General features: G+C 42.1%; 2 non-coding genes and 1 pseudogene across 2 annotated transcripts; 1 reads left to right on the forward strand and 2 right to left on the reverse strand.

The window, feature by feature from the left end:
• The first annotated feature begins 1,286 nt into the window (after positions 1 to 1,286).
• LOC137966790 (small nucleolar RNA R71) lies at positions 1,287 to 1,393 on the forward strand. The gene has a single exon (XR_011116281.1). It is a non-coding gene; the product is annotated as a small nucleolar RNA R71 (small nucleolar RNA).
• Positions 1,394 to 9,334: 7,941 nt separating this feature from the next.
• Positions 9,335 to 11,697, reverse strand: LOC137965238 (ATP-dependent 6-phosphofructokinase 6-like; annotated as a pseudogene).
• A 4,638-nt stretch (positions 11,698 to 16,335) lies between these two features.
• On the reverse strand, positions 16,336 to 16,442 carry LOC137966789 (small nucleolar RNA R71). Its single transcript, XR_011116280.1, has one exon. It is a non-coding gene; the product is annotated as a small nucleolar RNA R71 (small nucleolar RNA).
• Between the last annotated feature and the right edge of the window lie 7,090 nt (positions 16,443 to 23,532).

Below are 23,532 nucleotides of genomic sequence, written 5' to 3' on the forward strand. Positions count from 1 at the left end.
CAAAGAAAGGAAGCAAATTCACACTTGCTCCTAAGTCAAGAAGAACTCTCTGGATGGTATGTTCACCAATGACACATGAAATTGTGGGACATCCAGGATCTTTAACTTTAGGAGGAGTGTTGTGCTTCAGAATTGAGCTTAGATTCTCATTAAGAAAGACCTTTTTGTTAACATGTTGTTTTCTCTTCTGTGTACAAAGGTCTTTCAAAAATCGGGCATAGGCAGGGACTTGCCTAATAGCATCAAGAAGTGGAATGTTAATGTGAACCTTACTAAACAGTTCCAACATTTCATGCATGCTATCTCCTTTCCTAGGTGGGCCCGATAACCTCTGCGGATAAGGAGCTAGTGGGACTTGGTTAGGGATCTGCTTGGCTGTTGGTGGAGAACTTGGAGGTTCTCCACCCAATGATGTGTCCCCATTGTCATCCTTTGACTCCTTAGACTTAGTGGTCTCTACCCCATTGTTCAACTCACGACCACTCCTAAGGGTGGTTATGGCTTTGGCTTGCTCATGGTGGGGTTTGGAATTCAACCCACTCTCATGTGTGCTTTTGGGGTTAGGAATGGTTTGACTCGGGAGTCTATTTTGTGCTTGTTCACTCATGTGGCTGGCCAACTGACTCACTTGCATTTCAAGTTTAGCAATGGAGGACTGTGTATTCTGCATGAATAATTGAAGTGTATCCTCAAGTGAAGGTTTTTGTGGAATCAATGGCTGTTGAGTGAAGTGTGGGCACGGAGGTTGGGGTTGAGTAAACCCTGGAGGACCCCCAACTTGTGGGCCCTTGGACCATGAGAAATTTGGGTGCCTAGCCCAACCCGGATTATATGTTTTTGAAAAAGGATCGTTCCAGTTTGGTCTATGAAAATTCTGGACTGCATTCAAGTCCTCAATGAGCTCTGGGTAGGATGAACTAGATGGACACATTTGTGTGGGATGAGATGAACCAGAGCATATGGCACAGACAGTAGATGGGTTAGGAGCAGGTGAACTCTTGGACACCATAAGGGCATCAATTTTTCTAGTCAACCCCTCAATCTTGGTCATGAGCATGGGTGTTTCACTAACCTCGTAGGGACCCCCTCTTTTGGCTTCGTGGGATCTCCTATCAACATTAAATGACAAACCCCATTACTGAGATTGATCACTCAACGTTTCAAAGAAGTCCCACGCCTCACTAGCACTCTTACCCATCAAACTCCCACCACTCGTTGCATCTACCATGGATCTAACCTGGAGTGCAAATCCTTGATAAAAGTATTGCACTTAATGCCATTTCGTAAACCCATGATGCGGACACCTACGGATCAAATCCTTCCATTTCTCCCAAGCCTCATAAAAGTGTTCACCCTCCTGCTGCATAAAGTTGGAGATTTCTCTCCTGAGGCCTGTAGTTCTCTGAATGGGAAAGTACTTGGATAAGAATTTTGTGACTAATGTGTCCCATGAAGTAATGCTGCCCACCTCCAAGGAATTAAGCTAAGACTTGGCCTTATCCTTAAGTGAAAATGGAAAAAGTCTTAACCGGATAGAGTCATCTAAGAAATTCTGGAATTTAAAAGTTGCACAAATATTTAAGAATTCCTTGATGTGGTAATATGGGTCCTCCTTCTCCAACCCATATAATGTAGGGAGGAGTTGGATCAAACCCGGTTTCAACTCATAACTGGCAACAGTAGTGGGTGGCAATATAATGCAAGAAGGTGATGTGAAGTGGGATGGGATAGAATAATCCCTCAGGGCTCAACGGTCACCTGTTGCAGGTAACTGTAATGGTTCGCCTTGATTGGCCATGGTAGCTCCTAACTTGGCTTTGGGTGTTTTCCTACAAATATGTTCTACCTCTTCAACAAAGGGAGCTAATGGTCCACCTAGGGAGCGGCGCTTGTGCATAAAAACACAAAAAGAAACAAAATGAACTATCAAATTAAGCTAACAAACTCGCTACTAAAAATATGAACTAACTATAAGAAATAAAAATAATTCCATAAAAAATCACCAAGCTAAAATTATGAAAGCAAAAAATAAAAAATAAAAATAAAAATAAAAATAAAAATAAAAATAAAAATAAAAATAAATAAAAATAAAAATAAAAATAAAAATAAAAATAAAATAAAATAAAATAAAAATAAATCTAACCTAAGACTATGGAGAACAAAGAAATACACTTAATTCGTGCCTCCCCAGTAATGGCGCCAAAAACTTGATGTAGAATTTAGTTACATCGGGTTTAATACCTCGCAAGCGTACGAATCGTTCATGTAATTTAGCTGGAAGCGAGGGTCATATCCACAGGGAGGACTGAATTTTGTGTATTCTTCAGTCAACTAGCCTAACCAAATATGATGAATTAATATTAACTAAACACTAATTATATCCTAAATTATCAAGCAATCATCTGGTTAACTACCTACACAACAGGAAACATCAACTCTGGATTTTACGGTGATTCGTGCCTCTCTCGAGCGCCACGTAACCACGGATTTGATTTCTCAATCCTTGCGTCTAGCCCCTTTCAGGCGCATAGAGTGAAAGACAGAAATCAGATTAAAATACCAAAATCCAACCTCAATTATAATTCTACCCTAATTAGCTAATTTAATCAAATATCCGGAAAACAAATATTCCATAAACATTAATTATCAAATCAGATTCAATAGACATTCAAAACCTAAGTTCAAACTATATAAAAAATTAAATTCAAAAATGATGAATTACTCCCCTTCTCCTTCCTCTCGCTCGGGCAGCAACTCGTTCTCACGGGTGCTACAATTTCCCGAAATCAATGGCTTCGGGTTGGCAAGAGTGAGTGGCCGGAGGTAGAGACGACGCCGGCGACGAAGGTTGGAAGTCGACGGATGGAGGTAACGTCTGGCGAAGAATGAAACAGAGCTGACGTTCTCTAACCGGCTCTCTCGAGTCTCGATTGGAGTCGGAATAGCTCCGGGACTGGTCGGAAATATGTAATAGATGCCGGAGGATAGTCGAAAAGCGGAAGTGGCACCGGAGAAGCCCTCTCGGATCACTTCTCGGTCGAACTCACCTCGACGGAGACTCTCTCGAGCTCTCCTCGGGTTTGTTCTCGGTTGCTGGACAGCGGTGGACGACGGTGGCGCGGCAAACGACGGTGGGGAACTCCTCTCGGATCCTCCCCTGTTTCCGGTCCCAGCTCCTCTGTTTTGGTCTCTGTTTTCTCTTGACGCTGTCCTCCCTCTCGTTCGACGCTCTCCTTCCCTTTAATACCCTCTTCTTTATTTTAAAACGATTTCACCTAAAAATCACCTCCATTTCACTAAGGGCATTTTGGTGAATATCTCCTTCTCCACCAAAATTCTCCTGAAATTCCATAATTGAATCTATAAAAAGCATTTCAGGAAGAAATAAACCTTAAAAACAATGAAATATAATTCAGGAGAGAAAAATATGCAATTTCGACAGTGATTAATGCCAAATTCAATAAATGCTCATTTGATTTGAAAATCGATAAATAACCACATATAACACAATTATAAAGGTTATTCTATTATAATTAACCTAGTTCTCATGTCAGATAGCATCTATCACTACTCACGTACAAGGACCATCCATGGTTCCAAGGTACTTTAAACTTAACTTTCCTACATATGATGGCTCTAGAGATCATTTACTGTGGTTCACGAAATGTGAACAATTCTTCTATCATCAACAAACGGTGGAAATGGAAAAGGTTACTTTGGCCGCCTACCACCTTCTCGATGAAGCGCTCATGTGGTTCCATCACTACCGAAATGTCCATTCCATTTAGGATTGGCTGCACTTTAAGCATGCTTGCCAATTGAGGTTTGGACCTCCAGCTAGTAGCAACCCAGTGGGGGAATTGATCAACTATAAACAGACAGGCACCTTAGAAGTTTACCGAAAAAACGTTCCAAGAAAGGTTGGCCCGAGCCAGTGAATTTGTTCCTCCTCACCTACATGTTCACATTTTTAATGCTGGATTGACTGAGGCGGTTAGATTGGAAGTGGAATTACTTGGTCCGACAGATTTGGACTCAGCAATGAATTATGTCATAGCTGTGGAACACAAAAAGAGAGTTCTAAAAGAGTCTTTACACCGAAAACCATTTTGGAACAACAGAATACAGGGTACTGCATTTGGTCCACGTTTTGGGTCCTCTGCCCCTAACCGAGCAGATCAGTCTACCAGTGTACCTTCACACACTATGCCACGTAAATTTTTGACTAAACAGGAAATGGAAGCCAGAAAGGCAAAGGGCCTAGGTTTTAATTGTGATGAACAATTCCTGCCTGGACATACCTGTAAACGCTTATTCAGTATTGAACTGTTGGAAGAAGATTCAGAAGAGCTTCCTGAAAATGAATTTGTTGAAGAGGTACAACAAGAACCAGAGCTCTCCCTCCATGCCATGCATGGCCTGCGTAGTTCTAATACCATGCAGGTAAAGGCTAGGTTACATCATCTCATGCTACTTGCTTTAGTTGATTCGGTCAACACACATAATTTTATCAGTGAACCAGCCGCGCAACAATTGGGATTAGAAATTCAACAAGAAAGGGGATTCTCAGTTTCAGTGGCCAATGGGGCTAAAATTGCAAGTGTGGGGTTATGTACAAACACCCCTTTCACCATTGAGGGACATTCATTTCAGGCAGGTTTACTAGTCATTCCCTTGGTTGGATTTGATTTGGTGCTCGGGGTCAAATGGCTTCAGTTATTAGGACCTATATTTTGGGACTTTTAGGCTCGGACTATGACATTTACAGCACCACAAGGTCGGATTACATTACAAGGTATTGTGGCATAGGTACCTAACGCACTTCACACTTTACAGCTTCAACACAATGGTGATGGTTAGTTAGCTCCTTTACTTACAGCATTTGTGGATTTATTTAATGACCCTACGAGTCTACCACCAGTGCGTCACTGCGATCACCAAATTTGTTTAAAGTTGGAACTGATCCAGTAGTGGTGGGGCCTTATTGTTAGCCGCATATACAGAAAGATGAAATAGAACGACAATGCATGCATATGCTCGCTTAGGGTATGATCCAACCCAATCAATCTCCTTTTTCCTCACCAGTGTTCCCCATTCCAGTCGTGGACAAGTTGCTGGATGAGTTACATGGTGCTACAATTTTTACCAAATTAGATTTGAAATCGGGCTATCATCAAATAAGAGTTCACCCGACGGATGTGGAGAAGACTGCGTTCCGCACACATCACGGTCATTTCGAGTTCCTCCTCATGCCCTTCGGTCTCTCCAATGCACCCCCACCTTTCAGGCCCTCATGAATGAGGTCTTTTCATCACTTCTGCGCAACTATGTGTTAGTTTTTTTTTTATGACATTCTGGTCTATAGCAAAAATTGGGAAGAACATCTCCACCACCTCCATCAGGTATTTACCATTCTACGTTCTCATCATTTGGTTTTGAATAAATCAAAATGTTCTATGGGTACATCTGCGGTGGCATATTTGGGCCACGTCATATCAGCTGTGGGCGTGAAAGTTGACTAGAGCAAGATACAAGCAGTAACAGATTGGCCGATTCCCACCACCATCACAGCATTAAAGGGATTTTTGGGCCTAGCGGGATATTACAGGAAATTTAGCCAATCTTATGGCCAGATAGCAACACCACTCAACAACCTTCTCAAAAACCATGCCTTCCACTGGTCTTCTTCAGCGGAACAGGCATTTCACCTGTTAAAGGAGGCCTTAGCCTTAGCGCCAGTCCTACAATTACCAAATGTTGAGACTTTTTGGTGGAATGTGATGCATCCGGGAGAGGTATAGGGGCAGTGTTACAATAATTGGGATACCCCATTGCTTATTTCAGCCGTCAGTTGGGACAACACCACCATAAGTTAGCTGCATATGAGAGGGAATTGATTGGGTTAGCCAAGGCTGTCCAACATTAGCAACATTATCTCTGGGGATGACCATTTCTCATTTGTACAAATCATTGCAGCCTCAAGTATCTTCTTGAACAGCGCCTCACCACATCCCCACAACAGCATTGGTTAACTAAACTCATGGGCTTCGATTTTACGGTTCACTATATGCCAGGTAGTTCAAATTTGGGGGCTGATGCTTTATCACGTCAGGATAATTCAGCCACACAAGTTTATGCCATCAGTCACCCACGTTCACTGGTATTAGATTCTATTCGTGAGGAAGTACATCAATATCCGGATCTCACGTCATTATATCAGGATATTCAACAGGGGACAACAACTCCTCATTGGACGATTCAGGATTGTCTCATTCTCTACAAAAATAGGATCTTTATGCATCCTACATCCCCACTTCTTCACACCATCCTGTCCTCTATTCATGATAGCACACATGAGGGTCGACAGAAAACATATTTCCGAATCAATCGAGACTTTTACTGGAAGGGCATGAAGAGTACAATTGCTGATTATGTAGCTGCTGGTCAGATTTGTCAATGAAACAAGGCCAAATCTTTAAGTCCAGCTGGCCTCCTACAACCTCTGCAACTATCCTCTCAAATCTGGTCCGACATTTCCATGGACTTCATTGTTGGCCTTCCCGTTTCATCAGGTAAATCGGTGATATTCGTCATCATTGATCAGTTTTCAAAATATGGTCACTTCATTGCTTTGGCACTTCCATATACTGCTGCTCAGGTCGCTCAATTATTTATGGACAACATTGTCCGATTACACGGAATTCCCTCATCCATTATCAGTGACAGGGATGCCATTTTTACAAGTATCTTTTGGAATGAATTATTCTAATTACATGGCACCCAATTGGCATTTTCGTCCGCATATCATTGTTATTGACTCTATAACATCACGAGTTACCAACAGGCGTAGGAATTAATGAATGTGTTTTTCAATTTCCATGTAATTATTTCTTGTTTGGTTTTGTCTTTGGTTTGGGTAGGTTTAGCATTTATTGGTTTGAACCATTGACCCAAGGGGTATTTAGTGTTTTGGACGTCCTCAACCCTATTTAAGGGGACGGCTAGGGTAATGAGAATTATGAATTGAGTCTACTTTAGCTAGAGTAATTTAGATAAATAGGTCAAGAGCTCCTTCAAGGTCTCTTCCATTTTTCCCCAATTCTCCTTTCCGAAATTCAATACCCATCAATCCCTCATTCCATCTCATCGTCAAGCAAGGTAATGGAAGGAAGAGAAGAGAGGAGGGTGACAAGATCCATGGCTCGTGAGGATCCTAATAATGTGGTATCAGACAGGTCCACCCTCGGTGATTCCTCTTCTCCAGAGGACATACGTCAAGTACTTTCAGAACTTCAACAACGATCCACTCTTCAAGGTACTGAAATTTCTCACATCAATAATACATTAAAAACATTGGATTCATCTCTCCAAACCGTCATCCGACAACTTGCTGCACTTCAAGCACCAACGCCACCAACAACAACCAATTTTCAACCACAACCAGTACCTCACCAACAATTCACGCCACCACCAAATCCACCCCTGCGCCAACCAATGGTTTCCATGGCAACTTACGCACAAGGACCCTCAATGGTTCCAAGGTACTTTAAACTTAACTTTCCTACATATGATGGCTCTAAAGATCATTTACTGTGGTTCATGAAATGTGAACAATTTTTCTATCATCAACAAACGGTGGAAATGGACAAGGTTACTTTGGCCGCCTACCACTTGCTCGATGAAGCGCTCATGTGGTTCCATCACTCCCTAAATATCCATTCCATTCAGGATTGGCTGCACTTTAAACATGCTTGCCAATTGAGGTTTGGACCTCCAGCTAGCAGCAACCCAGTGGGGGAATTGATCAATTATAAACAGACACACCTTAGAAGTTTACCAAAATGTTCCAAGAAAGGTTGGCCCGAGCTAGTGAATTTGTTCCTCCTCACCTACATGTTCAGGTTTTTAATGCTGGATTGACAGAGGCGGTTAGATTGGAAGTGGAATTACTTGGTCCAACAAATTTGGACTCAGCAATGAATTATGCCAGAGCTGTGGAACACAAAAAGAGAGTTCTAAAAGAGTCTGTACACCGAAAACCATTTTGGAACAACAGAATATAGGGTACTGCATTTGGTCCACGTTTTGGGTCCTCTGCCCCTAACCGAGCAGATCAGGCTACCAGTGTGCCTCCACACACTATGCCACGTAAATTTTTGACCAAACAGGAAATGGACGCTAGAAAGGCAAATGGCCTATGTTTTAATTGTGACGAACAATTCCTACCAGGACATACCTGTAAACGCTTATTCAGTATTGAACTATTGGAAGAAGATTCAGAAGAGCTTCTTTAAAATGAATTTGTTGAAGAGGTACAGCAAGAACCAGAGCTCTCCCTCCATGCCATGCATGGCCTGCATAGTTCGAATACCATTCCGGTAAAGGCCAGGTTACATCATCTCATGCTACTTGCTTTAGTTGATTCGGACAGCACACATAATTTTATCAGTGAACCAGCCGCGCAACAATTGGGATTGGCAATTCAACAACAAAGGGGACTCTCAGTTTCAGTGGTCAATGGGGCTAAAATTGCAAGTGTGGGGTTATGTGCTAACACCCCTTTCACCATTGAGGGGCATTCATTTCAGGCAGATTTACTAGTCATTCCATTGGCTGGATTTGATTTGGTGCTCGGGGTCAAATGGCTTCAATTATTAGGACCTATATTATGGAACTTTTAGGCTCGGACTATGACATTTACAGCACCACAGGGTCCGATTACATTACAAGGTATTGTGGCACAGGAACCTAATGCAGTTCACACTTTACATCTTCAGCACACGAGTGATGATTAGTTAGCTCCTTTACTTACAACATTTGTGGATTTATTTAATGATCCTACAGGTCTACCATTAGTGAGTCATTGTGATCACCGCATTCGTTTAAAGTTGGGAACTGATCCAGTAGTGGTGCGCCCTTATATAGGGAATTAGGGAAAACATGCCAATGGCCATAAGTTTTACAAATTACAAATAAACCCCTAATATTCAAAAAATTACAAATAAACTCCTAATGAATAGAAATTGAAAATAAACCCCTAATGAATAGAAATTACAAATAAACCCTTAATGAGTCCATAACATTACTCCCCTCCTGGAGAACGAGCTTGTCCTCAAGCTCAATGTAGAATTGCCTATTCGTACAAAAATAGAGCAACCTAGCGGAGGAGCAAAATTTTTATTTTTATTTTTTATAACCTCATCACTGCAATTCTTGCTAATGTCAGTATCATGCAATGCAGAGGTTCCAAAACCAGGTTTGATAACTGGTGGTAAACAGAGTCTACTACCTCTGCAATTTCATTATTCAGGCCAGCACTGGATCTAATAACAGCCTACAGAACCTGGGGAGGGTGCTGGTCATCTTTGGCAAGGCGTTCAGACCGGCATGGGGCTCTTGTCTGGATCTGACCTGTTGACAAACCCATGGCCATATCAGCAATAAAGGTATCCTCAGTTCTATCACTCCAGTGACTGTCATCACACCCCAGCCAATACGTTTGGACATCTGAACAGCCTCAATGCTCTCTGTGACTAAGCCAATATGGTTGACCTTCAATAGAAGAGCATTGCACGCCTTGTCCTAGATTGCTTTCTCCACACGCTTGGAGTTAGTAAGAAGAAAATGATCTCCAACACTCTGAACTTGCTCCCTAATCTCCTTTGTTAGCTTGTTGTAATGTTCCCAATCAGCCTTAGCGCAATAGACACAAGTGGGTAGTAGGCCACAAAGGACTTGTAGACAATCTTTAAGCTGTCTCCTGAAATTTTCTGGGAGCTATCATGGTTTGCCACTTTGAAATTCAAATCATATGACTTATCCTCATGGTCAAAGAACTCAGATGCAACGACATCCATGCCAATCACCACCTGGCCAGGATATCCACTTATGGCTCCATTAACAGCACTATGGGCAAGAAGAGTACAATAAATGTTGTCTGATGCATTACTAGGAAATACACGGATCATGTAAGTTGGATCAATATATTGCAGGTATATTGCTGTGTTCTGGCTGTTTGGGAAATGATCGTTGACTTTTTGAGATTGCTAGAGGCCAACATCAAGGAGTAAACGAGTCCTTGATGCATCTTTTGTATCCATATGACTCATGCTGTGAGCAACATACTCCTGCCCAGCACCTTCGGCTAACACAATGATAATATGCCCATTTTCTTTAATTCGCTGCTCGAAAAATTCAAAAAGTCCACCTTCCCCTTTTAAGTAAAATGGAGACTCAGGAATTAAGCAACAATTCATATCTCGGCTTGCCAAAGTAGCATACATAGCTATAAACCCACTGTAACGACCCATAAGTTTCACAATTCCAACACCATTCTCAACAATTTCAATTGCAATGTGTGCAGCATTAATAGGCCTCTGAACCTCTTCTACAGCTGTGTCAAAACCGAAGGATTTGTTGATCACTGCAATGTCATTATCAATAGTTTTAGGGATGCCAGCAACAGTGACCGGGAGCCTGCGTTTCTCAATTTCCTCATATATGGTATATGCTCCTTTTTTGTGTTCCATGACCTCCAATTATGTAAACCAGACTAATGTCCCGGTCCTTTATGTTGTCAACTATTTTCATTGTATCGTGACCTTTCCATGAGGTACAAAGGAAGGTCCCACCACGTTTGTGAATAGTATTCACAACCTTTGGTGTCAATGGAATGGTATTGTTGGAGTAAAATCCTCCATATCCTCCCTGAATACCAAGGATTTCATTCACTCCATACATAATATTCAAACCACATACTATCTCTCGAATAACAGTATGAATACCAGGGCACAAGCCACCACATGTGGCAATGCAAGCCTTGACGTCATGCGGGTTGAAATAGATCTTCTCTTGAGGACCTGCACGTCGAAAATGTACTCCTCTTTATTTTTTCCGGACAACAATCTTCTGGGCAACCATACCTTCTGGATTGACAAAGTTCTGCTTAAGGTTTGGAAACAGGGGTTTTTTCCTCTAAAAACCGGTTTCCAATTGAGAAAACTAGAAGGACAACATGAATTCCATCCTTTGATAAAACAAGGCATCTAACAAGCTTTATTACTATGCTCATATGAATCAACACCATATCAAATAGCCCAGAAGTGCCAATAAACACAACATGGCCATCTCCAGCAATAGCTTTTTGACAATTCACCTCCGCATAGCTACTGTACGCATCCACAGAAAAACAAACCCACCAAAAGAAAATTTCCTGACGTTCCCAAAAAATTAGTTTTAAAAATTCTACCATCCTCCCAAAAATTTGATCTCGACTGGCATAGACCTAAGCCAAAATTCCCGCATTTGGGCTCTGGTTCGAGCTTCCCGAAGCAGAGAGCTTTCGTTCCCAATTTCTGAGCAGCGTTGCTGCTGCTCAGCACCTTGGAGGCCCTTCAACCGCATGGAACCACAGATTTTAACATAAAATAGATGGCGCTTCAAAATCTTACCCCAAATTTCATTGGATATGGTTCCCCGCTAGGCTTCTGAGGGCAAGGGTGAGGCTGAGAATGAGAATTTGGAAGCCAAAGCCCACCGGATTTTTTTCCGATGGCGTTGATGGAGCCCCCTCCGTGTCCAGTGGTGAAAGGCAAACCTGCACTGATGTGGAGAATATGGCAGCCACTCGTCGGCCCGTTCCGGCGGAATTTGTGCTCCATAAACTTCTAGTTCAGCCAGTGTCGTGGTTTTCTTCATCGGTGGAAGATGTATGGCTTCGTGGGAGAGAGGGGAGGGGAAAAACCCCTTCGATGTGCAGATTTGGGGTTGCTGCCGTCTGATGTCTGGGTCAAAATAGTCGCCGGAATATATTCCTTTTGCAGATCGGGATGGGGTTCTGCTCGCTGTGAGTCATGTTGGTGTGCTTCCAGATTTAAGGTCTCCCCCGATCTGACCAACGCCAACGATGTCGTAGCCGAAAACCCCTCTAATTTTCCCAAATCCTCGTCGTTGTTCGGCTTTGAAATTCCGTGTGCGGAAATCTTAATTTGTGGTGACGCAAAGCCTCTCTGCCCCTCCGGATCTGAGATTGACCCCAAATCCTCTACAGAAGCTTCGGCTGGTCGATGGGACAAAGTGGTTACTTGGTCACCTGATTTCCCGTCGGAGATAGCTTCTCCAGTGAATGCCTCTCGATACTCCGTTGTTAGCCAATACTTCACCCAGGCATCACACCATTTCTATATCTCTTCCACTGCAAAGCCATTTGCAGCCATTTCATGAACTTGTCTGTGCATCGCCAAACATGGGTCCTCGTGGGCCATCGTGTTCCCGCTCTGATACCACGATGTTATGCCCCGGATCTAACATGCGAGGAAGACGATGAATAGGGAGGATTGTTGTGATGTTTTGAGCCTTCGAAGGGAGCTCAACCCTGGACCTCAAAGGGAGAATTCGACCTAGACCTCAGAGGGGAGAATCTGACCTGATTAAAGCTAATTAATTCAATGCTTACCTTCTCATTCATCTTACGCCCTTATATAGGGAATTAGGGAAAACATGCCAAAGGCCATAAGTTCTACAAATTACAAATAAACCCCTAATGAATAGAAATTGCAAATAAACCCCTAATGAGTCCATAACAGGCTCATTCCTTTCAGCAGTTGAAAGAGGCCTTATCATCCGCCCTAGTTTTGCAGCTACCCGACTTTGATGAGTCCTTTTTAGTGGAATGTGATGCTTCGGGGGGCGGGATTGGTGCAGTGTTACACCAACAGGGCCACCCGATTGCTTATTTTGGCCGCCAACTTGGACAACACCACCATAAGTTAGTAGCTTATGAGAGGGAATTGATCGGATTGGCTAAAACTATATAGCATTGGTGCCCTTATCTCTGGGGACATTCATTTTTTATTCGCACTGATCATTGTAGCCTCAAGTACCTACTTGAGCAGTGCCTCACTACCTCACCACAGCAGCATTGGTTAAGTAAACTTATGGGGTTTGACTTTACTGTAGAGTATAAACCGGGGAGTTTGAATGGAGGGGCTAATGCTTTATCTCGCCGGGACATTCTAGAGCCGCAATTACATGCCATCAGTCAGCCCAAAGCTCTCTTGTTGGATTCTATACAGGAAGAGGCACAACAATACCCAGAAATTATAGCTTTATGTCATGACATCCAGTAGGGGACAGTGGCAAACCATTGGACGGTTCAGGACAATCTGGTCCTCTACAAAAATAGAATTTTTCTCCATCACACATCCCCTTTGATTCACATCATTTTAGCCTCCTTCCATGACAGTACACATGAGGGCCGACAGAAAACATATTTTCGGATCAGTAGGGAATTTTATTGAAGGGGCATGAAGCGCAGTATAGCCGATTATGTGGCGGCTTGTCAAACTTGTCAATGGAAGAAAGCTGAAACATTAAGTGCAGTTGGGTTGCTCCAACCACTTCAGCTACTATCACAAGTCTGGTATGATATTTCTATGGACTTCATAGATGGACTTCTCTCTTCGTCAGGCAAATCCGTTATCTTTGTAGTGGTGGATTGTTTCTCAAAGTATGGGCACTTCATCCTTCTGGCGCATCCTTACATTGCCGCTCAGGTCGCTCAACTTTTTATGGATAACATTGTGCGCTTACATGGGAGGCCTAATTCCATTACCAGTGATAGGGATGCAATCTTTACAAGTACCTTTTGTAAAGAACTCTTCAAGCTGGAGGGCACAAATTAGCCTTCTCTTCAGCCTACCATCCACAGACTGATGGTCAAACATAGGTCATCAATAGAACAATTGAAATGTATCTTCATTGTTTCATGGTAGACTCACCTAAAAGGTGGGTTAAGTGGCTCGCGTGGGCTGAATTTTGTTACAACACCTACCACAGCACACTCGGCACAACCCCATTCAAGGTGGTCTATGGTAGAGAACCGCCCAGCCTTTTATCATATGAACCTAGGGCCTCTAAAGTAGCCACTTTGGACCAAGCATTAGCGGAAAGAGACACCTTCCTCACTGAGGTACGAACTCATCTTCAGGAGGCCCAACATTCTATGAAGATGTATTATGACAAGAAGCACCGGGAAGTCTTCTTTTCTCCAGGAGATTATGTTTGGTTGCATTTCCAACACTACAGGCAGTTGTCGCTGACAGCCTCCAAATGCCACAAGCTCTCTTCGAAATATTATGGTCCCTTTCAGGTTATGGACCGCATTGGCACATTTGCCTACCGCTTGTTGATAGATGCCATATTTTGACATGAAAACTAGGTTAATTATAATAGAATAACCTTTATAATTGTGTTACTTATCGGTTTTCAAATGAAATGAGCATTTATTGAATTTGGCATTAATCACTGTCGATATTGCATATTTCTCTCTCCTGAATTATATTTCATTATTTTTTAGTCTTATTTCTTCCTGAAATGCTTTTTATAGATTCAATTATGGAATTTCAGGAGAATTTGGGTGGAGAAGAAGATATTTACCAAAATGCCCTTAGTGAAATGGAGGTAATTTCTAGGGCAAATCGTTTTAAAATAAGAAAAATCATATTTAAAGGGGAGAGGAGCGTGAAGAGAAGGGGAGCGTGAAGAGAAGAGAAACAGAGACCAAAAGAGAGGACTTTGACCGGAAACAGGGGAGGACCCAAGAGGAGTTCCCCACCGCTGTTCGCCGGCCAATACCTTTCGTCGCGCCACCGTCATCCACCATCGTCCACCGCCGTCCACCGCCGTCCACCAACTGAGAACAAACCTGAGGAGAGCTCGAGAGAGTCTCCGTCGAGGTGAGTTTGACAGTCGCTCGCCAGGCCGAGAAGTGATCCGAGAGGGCTTCTCCGGTGCCACTTCCGCTTTCCGACCATCCTCCGGCGTCGTTTACATATTCCAACCAGTCCCGGAGCCATTCCGACTCCAACCGAGACTCGAGAGAGCCGGTTAGAGAACGTCAGCTCTGTTTCGCTCTTCGTCGGACATTACCTCTGGCCGTCGGCTTCTAACCGTCGTCTCCGGCGTCGTCTCTACCTCCGGCCACTCACTATTGCTACCCGACGCCACCAATTTCCGGAAATTGCAGCACCCGTGAGAACGAGTTGCTGCCCGAGCGAGAGGAGGAAGAAGGGGAGTAATTCATCATTATTGAATTTAATTTTTCATATAGTTTGAACTTAGGTTTTGAATGTTAATTGAATCTGATTTGATAATTAAGGTTTATTTAAGATTTGTTTTCTTGATATTTGATTAAATTAGCTAATTAGGGTAAGATTATAATTGAGGTTGGATTTTGGTATTTTAATCCGATTTCTGTCTTTAACTCTAGGCGCCCGAGAGGGGCTAGACGCAAGGATTGAGAATCCGGATTCATGGTTACGTGGCACTCGAGAGAGGCATGAATCACGGTAAAATCCAGAGTTGACGTTTCCTGTTGTGCAAATAGTTAATTAAATTATTGCTTGATAATTTAGGATATAATTAGTGTTTAGTTCATATTAATTCATCATATTTGGTTAGGCTAGTTGACTGAAGAATACACGAAATTCAATCCTCCCTGTGGATATGACCCTCGCTTACTGCTAGATTACATGAACGATTCGTACGCTTGCGAGGTATAAAAGTCAATGTAACTAAAATTCTACATCAAGTTTTTGGCGCCGCTGCCGGGGAGGCACGTATTAAGCGTATATCTTTGTTCTCCATAGTCTTAGGTTAGATTTTATTTTATTTTATTTTTGTTTTTATTTTTATTTTTTATTTTTTTGCTTTCATAATTTTAGTTTGGTATTTTTTATGAAATTATTTTTATTTCTTCTAGTTAGTTCATATTTTTAGTAGCGAGTTTGTTAGCTTAATTTGATAGTTCATTTTGTTTCTTTTTGTGTTTTTATGCACGGGCGCCGCTCCCTAGGTGGACCATTAGCTCCCTTTGTTGAAGAGGTAGAACATATTTGTAGGAAAACACCCGAAGTCAAGTTAGGAGCTACCATGGCCAATCAGGGCGAACCATTACAGTTACCTGCAGCAGGTGACCGTAGAGCCCTGAGGGATTATTCTATCCCATCCCACTTCACATCACCTTCTTGCATTATATTGCCACCCACTACTGCCGCCAGTTATGAGTTGAAACCGGGTGTGATCCAACTCCTCCATACATTCTATGGGTTGGATAAGGATGACCCATATTACCACATCAAGGAATTCTTAGATATTTGTGCAACTTTTAAATTCCAGAATTTCTCAGATGACTCTATCCGGTTAAGACTTTTTCCATTTTCACTTAAGGATAAGGCCAAGTCTTGGCTTAATTCCTTGGAGGTGGGCATCATTACTTCATGGGACACGTTAGTCACAAAATTTTTGTCCAAGTACTTTCCCATTCAGAGAACTACAACCCTCAGGAGAGAAATTTCCAACTTTATGCAGCAGGAGGGTGAACACTTTTATGAGGCTTGGGAGAAATGGAAGGATTTGATTCGTAGGTGTCCGCATCATGGGTTTGAGAAATGGCATTTAGTGCAATACTTTTATCAAGGTCTTACACCCCAGGTTAGATCCATGGTAGATGCAACGAGTGGTGGGAGTTTGATGGGTAAGAGTGCTAGTGAGGCGTGGGACTTCTTTGAAACGTTGAGTGATCAATCTCAGCAATGGGGTTCGTCATTTAATGTTGATAGGAGATCCCACGAAACCAAAAGAGGGGGTCTCTACGAGGTTAGTGAAACACCTATGCTCATGGCCAAGATTGAGGGGTTGACTAGAAAAATTTATGCCCTTATGGTGTCCAAGAGTTCACCTGCTCCTAACCCATCTACTGTCTGTGCCATATGCTCTGGTTCATCTCATCCCACATAAATGTGTCCATCTAGTTCATCCTACCCAGAGCTCATTGAGGACTTGAATGCAGTCCAGAATTTTCATAGACCAAACTGGAACGATCCTTTTTCAGAAACATATAATCCGGGTTGGGCTAGGCACCCAAATTTCTCATGGTCCAAGGGCCCACAGGTTGGGGGTCCTCCAGGGTTTACTCAACCCCAAGCTCCGCGCCCACACTTCACCCAACAACCATTGATTCCACAAAAACCTTCACTTGAGGATACACTTCAATTATTCATGCAGAATACACAGTCCTCCATTGCCAAACTTGAAATGCAAGTGAGTCAGTTGGCCAGCCACATGAGTGAACAAGCACAAAATAGACTCCCGAGTCAAACCATTCCTAACCCCAAAATCACACATGAGAGTGAGTTGAGTTCCAAACCCCACCATGAGCAAGCCAAAGCCATAACTACCCTTAGGAGTGGTCGTGAGTTGAACAATGGGGTAGGAACCACTAAGTCTAAGGAGTCAAAGGATGACAATGGGAACACATCATTGAGTGACGAACCTCCAAGTTCTCCACCAACAGCCAAGCAGATCCCTAACCAAGTCCCACTAGCTCCTTATCCGCAGAGGTTATCGGGCCCACCTAGGAAAGGAGATAGCATGCATGAAACGTTGGAACTGTTTAGTAAGGTTCACATTAACATTCCACTTCTTGATGCTATTAGGCAAGTCCCTGCCTATGCCCGATTTTTGAAAGACCTTTGTACACAGAAGAGAAAACAACATGTTAACAAAAAGGTCTTTCTTACTGAGAATGTAAGTTCAATTCTGAAGCACAACACTCCTCCTAAAGTTAAAGATCCTGGATGTCCCACAATTTCATGTGTCATTGGTGAACATACCATCCAGAGAGCTCTTCTTGACTTAGGAGCAAGTGTGAATTTGCTTCCTTTCTTTGTGTACCAGCAATTAGGTTTGGGGGAATTGAAGCCTACCCCCATCACACTTCAACTAGCTGACCATTCTATCAAGATACCATGAGGAATAGTTGAAGATGTTTTGATAAAAGTGGACAAATTTCAGTTCCCGGTTGATTTCATTGTTCTTGATACAGAACCAGTAGTCAATGTGACCAACCAAATTCCTGTCATCCTAGGACGTCCCTTCTTAGCCACATCTAATGCTATCATTCATTGTAAAAGTGGTGAGTTGGAGTTGTCTTTTGGAAATTTTAAGGTCTCATTGAATGTCTTTAATGCCGGGCACCACCCACTTGAGTCTGATGATCTGAGTCCTGCATTTAATATAGAAACTGTTATGCTTGATAACGAATCCACTCTTGAATCTTTTGAGTCTTGCATAACATCTTTAGACATGGACTATTTTGATGAGGAAACATATTTCCGAGAGGTTAATTCTTTACTCAATTCTGTACCTCTGTTGGAGGAAGCTTATGAGGTTATCACAAATGATCATCCACAGGATCTTCCTCTTGACTTGGACAAACCTCTTGAAACTTCCAAGCTAGATCTTAAGCCACTTCCTCCCACATTGAAGTATGCGTTCTTGGGACCCATGAACTCATTACCAGTCATTATTTCCTCTGATTTGAGTATTGAGCAGGAGGAACAATTGACTGAAGTTTTACAAGCACACAGAGAGGCATTGGGGTGGACACTTGATGCCTTAAAAGGGATTAGCCCCTCCATATGCATGCATCGTATTCATTTGGAGGAGGGGACTAAAGCCTCACGTGAGATGCAACGTAGGTTAAATCCCCATATGCTGGAGGTTGTGAGAGAAGAAGTCATCAGGTTGCTTGTGACAGGAATCATTTACCCTATTTTCGATAGCACCTGGGTGAGTCCAATTCAAGTTGTCCCTAAGAAAGGGGGGATAACAATAATGAAAAATGAGAGTGGTGAATTGATTCCCACAAGAACTACCACCAAGTGGCGTGTCTGCATTGACTATAGAAAACTTAATTCCGTCACTAGGAAGGATCACTTCCCACTACCTTTCATTGATCAGGTACTAGAGCGATTGGCCGGCCACAATTTTTATTGCTTCTTAGATGGATACTCCGGCTACAATCAAATTCCCATTGCTCCAGAAGACCAGGAAAAGACCACATTCACGTGTCCGTTTGGCACCTATGCTTACAGACGCATGCCTTTTGGTTTATGCAATGCACCTGCCACTTTCCAACGGTGCATGATGAGTATTTTTTCTGACATGATTGGTGAATTTTTAGAGGTCTTTATGGATGAATTTTCTGTGTTTGGCTCTAGTTTTGATACATGTCTGTACAATCTTTCACTCGTATTGTCCCGTTGCATTAAGTCCAATTTAGTCTTGAATTGGGAGAAATGCCACTTCATGGTGAAAGAAGGAATTGTGTTAGGACATGTAGTGTCTGAGAGGGGTGTAGAAGTGGACAAAGCCAAGGTTGACCTAATTGCCAATCTGCCACCACCTACTTCTGTGAAGGGAGTGCGTTCTTTCCTTGGCCATGCTGGGTTCTATAGGCATTTCATTAAAGACTTTAGCAAAATATCTCGTCCTTTGACGAATTTACTTGCTCAAGATGTTGCTTTTGCCTTTGATGATGCCTGTATTCATGCTTTTGAGACACTGAAGAAATGTTTGTCCACTGCACCCATTGTCCAACCCCCTATTTGGTCTTTGCCTTTTGAGTTGATGTGCGATGCCTCTGACTATGCATTGGGGGCTGTTTTGGGGCAAAAGACGGATAAAATGCCCTGTGTCATTCAATATGCTAGCCAAACTCTTCATGATGCTCAATTGAATTACACTACCACTGAGAAGGAGTTGCTAGCTGTTGTGTTTGCCTTGAAAAAATTCAGATCATATCTGTTAGGGTCAAAGGTTATAGTGTTCACTGATCATTCTGCTTTGAAGTATTTATTATCCATCAAGGACACTAAACCTCGCTTGATTAGATGGATCTTGCAATTGCAAGAATTTGACCTTGAGATTCGAGATAAGAAGGGTTGTGAGAATGTTGTTGCTGATCATCTATCTAGGATATGTGTAGTACCTCAGGAAGGATTCCTTCCTTTAAATGATTCCTTCCCTGATGAACAAATTCTCCAAGTATCCCAGTTGCCTTGGTTTGCTGACATAGTCAACTATCTTGTAACTCATAAGATTCCTGATTATTGGAGTAAACAAGATAGGTTGAAATTCTTTTCCCAAGTCAAACATTTTTTTTGGGATGACCCTTATTTGTTCAAGGTGTGTTCTGACCAAGTCATTAGGCGTTGTGTACATGAGCAAGACTTTGCCAACATTCTTGAATTTTGTCATTCCCACGCATGTGGTGGACATTTTGGTGCTAGAAAGACCGCGGCTAAAGTCTTGCAATGTGGTTTCTATTGGCCTTCATTATTTAGAGATGCCCATGAGTTTTGTCAGGTGTGTGATAAATGCCAATGAACTGGTTGTTTGTCTAGGAAGAACATGATGCCTCTTAACCCCATTCTTATTGTTGAATTGTTTGATGTGTGGGGTATTGACTTCATGGGTCCTTTTCCCATCTCGTTCGGCTATCAATACATCCTTGTTGCTGTTGAATATGTCTCTAAATGGATTGAAGCTATATCATGTAAGACAAACGATCACAAAGTGGTGGTAAAGTTTTTAAAAGAAAATATCTTTAATCGATTTGGTACCCCGAGAGCGATCATCAGTGATGGGGGATCTCATTTTTGTAACAGAGCATTTGAGACCTTATTGAAGAAATACTCCATCACTCATCGGGTGTCCACTCCATACCACCCGCAAACTTGTGGTCAAGTGGAAATCTCTAATAGAGAGATCAAACGGATTTTGGAGAAGACGGTTCGCTTTGATAGGAAAGATTGGTCCACTCGATTGGACGATGCCTTATGGGCCTATCGAACCGCTTATAAGACTCCTATTGGGATGTCTCCATTTTGCCTAGTATTCGGCAAAGCATGTCATCTACCTGTTGAGCTTGAGCATAGAGCTTATTGGGCCATTAAGGCTTTAAATTTTGATTTAACTCAAGCGGGTGAGGAGAGAAAGTTGCAATTGAATGAGTTGGAAGAGATACGTTATGATGCTTATGAGAATGCCAAACTGTATAAGGAGCGAACAAAGCTTTTACATGATAAATCTATTTTTCGCAAGTCTTTTACTGTTGGGCAGAATGTTTTACTTTATAACTCACGATTGCATTTGTTTCCAGGGAAGCTAAGATCCAGGTGGTCCGGTCCATTTAAAGTTACACAGGTGTTTCCTCATGGCGCTATTGAGATCCGCAATCACGGAGACGGGTCAATCTTCAAAGTTAACGGTCAGAGGCTCAAACTGTATCTTGAGAATGTCCCCACACCAGAGGAGGTGATGGTGATTTTCTTGGAGGAACCTGTCATTTCATCTTGAATGCGTCAGAGTCTTGCTTACGACTATAAACTTAGCACATTGTGGGCAATCCCCACGTTTCTATCCCTTTGTACATTACAGTTTTATTTTTATTTTTATTTTTATTTTATTTTTTGGTTTATTCATACTCTCTTACCGGCTGAGAGCATAAATGGTTCCGGTAGTCGATGACCAGACTTTTGGTCCCTAGTTTGAGAGGTCTGTACTCAAACAACCGTTCTGGGATTGACCAGTTCAATCTTGAAGTATTGAATGAAAACTTTATGGTGAGTAACTTAAGGACTTGTGTTCAGCGCGTGATTCTGCTGCCTTCAGTGGCCAGTCACACGGAGATTTCTTCAAAGTGTGATGTGGGATAGCGGTTTCATCTACGGATGATTACCTACGGCTGATACGAGTAAACCTTCTTCGAGGGAGACTATGTATCATTCCTGGGGGTCTTTATTATTCTTTTTTTTTTGTAGTCGTGATAGTGTTTTAACTTTTCCCCATTGAGGACAATGTCAGGTTTAGGTTTGGGGGGGGGGGGGGGGGGGGGGAACGACTCTTTTATGTCTTAGCAATAATTTTCGTTCGATTTTTGTTCGTGGTTTTCAAATTACTCCTCTTAGTATGTGGTTAACATTAGTAGAGTTAAAATAAGTTGCTCAAATGTTTTTCAAAAATTTTCGTAAATTTGTGTAGAATATGCCTATTAGAAATCTGATATCATTTGTTGTGATTCATGAGAATTCAATGGGATAGCTTCCTATTGCATTAGACTTGGAACTTAGTTGCAAAAGAGAACATGTAAATCTAGTGTTGATCTATGTTAGTCTGAATAGTCTTGTATGCCTGGTTGAACTCATACCTCAGTAAAATTCCTTGTTGTAATGTATAAATGCAAATGGAAATGCTCTTGCTTGCAAAAGACAGATAACTTCAGAAACAGCCTGGGCAAACCCAGGGACATGCACCGGAACAGTCGGTTACTTAAAAATAAGTGCATGTGCAGTGAAGACGAATACAAAATGGTGGTAATACCAAAAGTATTCAGTGAAGAAAAAAAAACAAAAATTACGCTGGTAATAGCAAAAGTGCGCTGGTAATAGCGAAAAATGGTTTTAAATCTGGAAGCAATGAGTTTTCTTAACTTTGATGATGAATTGTAATTTGAAAGAAGTTACAAGTCAAGATTGAAATTGGTATATTTCTTTGGTGAGATTGTAAGACAACAGGCTTACTTTACTATTTTCTCTTAATTGTGATGTGACCAGGATTTTATTGTTATTTGCTGCCTCTTTGTTCTATTGAAGTAATAGCTTATGGGTCACATTGGTTCAGGTGGAGTAACAATGAGTGTATTTGGATTGATAATAGGCTATCTTTTACACAAGTTTTAATATTTCGCAAGATCTCATATGAATTTCAGATATTTTACGATACTGAGTGTTAGTCATATGCTAATGAGGAGTAAATTTTCTTTAGTTTTCCTTTTTATATTATTGATTTAGATGAATTTTGTGGGTAAATTCCATGCAAACCCTCACGAGACATAACTCGTCCACTACTGCAGAGTAGGGGTTTAACGGCTTGTTGCATGCGCTAAATGCAATCGTGCTCCCTACGAAAGTGGCATTTTATTTTCCTAGGCTTAATTTTGGTTCGATTGTTGTTTTGCTAGAGACTAGCAAAGATTTAGGTTTGGGGGTGTGATAGATGCCATATTTTGACATGAGAACTAGGTTAATTATAATAGAATAACCTTTATAATTGTGTTATAGGTGGTTACTTATCGGTTTTCAAATGAAATGAGCATTTATTGAATTTGGCATTAATCACTGTCGATATTGCATATTTCTCTCTCCTCAATTATATTTCATTATTTTTTAGTCTTATTTCTTCCTGAAATGCTTTTATAGATTCAATTATGGAATTTCAGGAGAATTTGGGTGGAGAAAAAGATATTTACCAAAATGCCCTTAGTGAAATGGAGGTAATTTCTAGGGCAAATCGTTTTAAAATAAGAAAAATCATATTTAAAGGGGAGAGGAGCGTGAAGAGAAGGGGAGAGTGAAGAGAAGAGAAACAGAGACCAAAAGAGAGGACTTTGACCGGAAACAGGGGAGGACCCGAGAGGAGTTCCCCACCGCTGTTCGCCGGCCAATACCTTTCGCCGCGCCACCGTCATCCACCATCGTCCACCGCCGTCCACCGCCGTCCAGCAACTGAGAACAAACCCGAGGAGAGCTCAAGAGCGTCTCCGTCGAGGTGAGTTCGACAGTCGCTCGCCAGGCCGAGAAGTGATCCGAGAGGGCTTCTCCGGTGCCACTTCCGCTTTCCGACCATCCT

This window comes from Aristolochia californica, unplaced genomic scaffold (assembly GCF_029961685.1).
Source record: "Aristolochia californica isolate CCGP_79_NKW_82.1479 unplaced genomic scaffold, dmAriCali1.0.hap1 SCAF_5, whole genome shotgun sequence".
NCBI classification, from domain to species: Eukaryota; Viridiplantae; Streptophyta; class Magnoliopsida; order Piperales; family Aristolochiaceae; genus Aristolochia; species Aristolochia californica.